At 37.4% G+C, this 2,751-nt stretch overlaps 1 pseudogene; it reads left to right on the top strand.

The window, feature by feature from the left end:
- The first annotated feature begins 394 nt into the window (after positions 1–394).
- Positions 395–1,850, top strand: LOC140920444 (uncharacterized; annotated as a pseudogene).
- The last annotated feature ends 901 nt before the right edge of the window (positions 1,851–2,751 follow it).

The following is a 2,751-nucleotide window of genomic DNA, read 5'->3' on the forward strand; positions in this document are numbered from 1 at the left end:
GGATGGTTTCTCAGGGTATAATCAAATCAAGATGGCTCCCGAATATATGGAGAAAACTACATTCATCACACAATGGGGGACTTTCTGTTATAAAGTGATGCCATTTGGATTGAAGAATGCTTGGGCAACCTATCAAAGAGCAATGGTAACTTTGTTTCATGACATGATGCATAAGGAAATAGAGGTTTACGTGGATGATATGATTGCAAAATCTCGGACCGAAGAAGAACATGTTATTAACCTTCAAAAGTTGTTTGTGCGACTAAGGAAGTTCAGACTCCGTTTAAACCCTGCTAAATGCACTTTTGGTGTAACATCAGGCAAGTTACTTGGGTTTATCGTTAGTCAAAAAGGGATAGAAGTGGACCTAGATAAAGTAAGAGCAATACAAGAAATGCCCACTCCACGCACACAAAAAGAAGTTTGTGGCTTTTTGGGTAGATGGAATTACATTTCTAGGTTCATATCACATCTCACCGCTACATGCGAGCCAATTTTCAAGTTGTTGCGCAAAGACCAAAAGGTTGAATGGAATGATAATTGTCAAAAAGCTTTCGAAAAGATTAAGTAGTACTTGTCAAAACCTCCAATCTTAGTGCCTCCTGTTCCTGGGAAACCTCTTATTATGTATCTGACAGTACTTGACGATTCAATGGGTTGTGTATTGGGGCAGCATGACGAATCTGGTAAGAAAGAACATGCTATTTATTATTTGAGCAAAAAGTTCACCAGCTGTGAAACAAGGTATTCACTGCTTGAACGAACATGTTGCGCATTAGCATGGGCTGCTCGTCGGTTAAGGCAATACATGTTATGTAATACAACTTGGTTGGTGTCTAAAATGGACCCAATTAAGTACATCTTTGAGAAACCTGCTCTTACTGGAAGGATCGCCCGTTAAAAGGTTGAATGGAATGATAATTGTCAAAAAGCTTTCGAAAAGATTAAGTAGTACTTGTCAAAACCTCTAATCTTAGTGCCTCCTGTTCCTAGGAAACCTCTTATTATGTATCTGACAGTACTTGACGATTCAATGGGTTGTGTACTGGGGCAGCATGACGAATCTGGTAAAAAAGAACATGCTATTTATTATTTGAGCAAAAAGTTCACCAGCTGTGAAAGAAGATATTCATTGCTTGAACGATCATGTTGCGCATTAGCATGGGCTGCTCGTCGGTTGAGGCAATACATGTTATTTCATACAACTTGGTTGGTGTCTAAAATGGACCCAATTAAGTATATCTTTGAGAAACCTGCTCTTACTGGAAGGATTGCCCGTTGGCAGATGTTGTTATTAGAATACGATTTGGTATATGTTACATAAAAAGCTATAAAAGGAAGTGCCCTAGCAGAGTATTTGGCCCAACAACCTGTAGAAGATTATCAATCTATGCAATGTGAATTCCCCGATGAAGGCATCATGACTTTATTTGAAGAGAATGAATCACCTGATAAATAAATATGGACGCTGGTTTTTGATGGTGCTTCTAACGCGTTAGGTCATGGAATTGGGGCAATTTTGATTTCTCCGGATAACCAATTCACTCCATTTACAGCTAGATTGTGTTTTGATTGCACAAACAATATTGTAGAATATGAGGCATTTGTCATCGGCATTAAAGCAGCCATTGAGTCAAAGATAAAAGTTCTTGAGGTATATGGAGACTCATCTTTGGTTATCCATCAAACAAAAGGAGAGTGGGAAACTCGAGATTCCAAATTGATTTTGTATCATACACATATCAACGAATTGGTAGAAAACTTCGAGCATATCACTTTTCACCATATTCCTCGAGAAGAAAACCAACTGGCTGATGCCTTGGCCACATTGTCATCAATGTTCAAAATAAGTGTCGGTCAGGATGTGCCAGTCATAAAAATTCAACAAAAGGATAAGCCAGCATATTGCTTATCGATAAAAGAAGAGCTTGATAGAAAACCATGGTTTTATGATATCAAATCATATGTTAAGAATAGGGAATATCCATCAGGTATTTCAGAGAACGACAAGAGGGTTTTGAGAAGGTTGTCAATGAACTTCTTCTTAAATGGTGATGTGTTTTATAAGAGGAATCATGATATGGTTCTCCTCAGATGTGTGGATAAAGCAGAAGCAGAAAAGATCATTCAAGAGGTTCACGAAGGTTCTTTTGGAACTCATGCAAATGGACATGCAACGGTAAGAAAAATCTTGAGGGCTGGCTATTATTGGTTGACTATGGAATATGATTGCTTTAGTCACGTAAAGAAATGTCATAAATGTCAAATATATGCTGATAAAATACATGTATCGCCCACCTCTTTGAATGTTTTAACATCACCATGGCCGTTTTCAATGTTGGGGATGGATGTTATTGGACTCATCGAGCCTAAAGCTTCCAATGGTCACCAGTTTATCCTGGTAGCTATTGATTATTTCACAAAATGGGTTGAAGCCGCTTCTTATGCCAATGTGACGAGAAGTGTGGTTGTCAAATTCATCAAAAGAGAATTGATTTGTCGATATGGCTTGCCAAACAAGATCATCACTAATAACGCGACTAATTTGAATAACAAAATGATGAAATAGTTGTGTGATATGTAAGACCCATAATTTTAAAAGTACCATTTATGTATTTTTGGTGTATTTTGGATTTTGGCTCGGAGGCTTTTAAGCCAAAGTTAATAATATCTTGGAGTTTTATAATCAAAAAGATATTTTGATGCCAATTAAAATTTCTCGTCGATAAATAAATTGAATTTAACTGCGAT

The sequence above is a fragment of the Cicer arietinum genome, chromosome 5 (assembly GCF_000331145.2).
Source record: "Cicer arietinum cultivar CDC Frontier isolate Library 1 chromosome 5, Cicar.CDCFrontier_v2.0, whole genome shotgun sequence".
NCBI lineage: Eukaryota > Viridiplantae > Streptophyta > Magnoliopsida > Fabales > Fabaceae > Cicer > Cicer arietinum.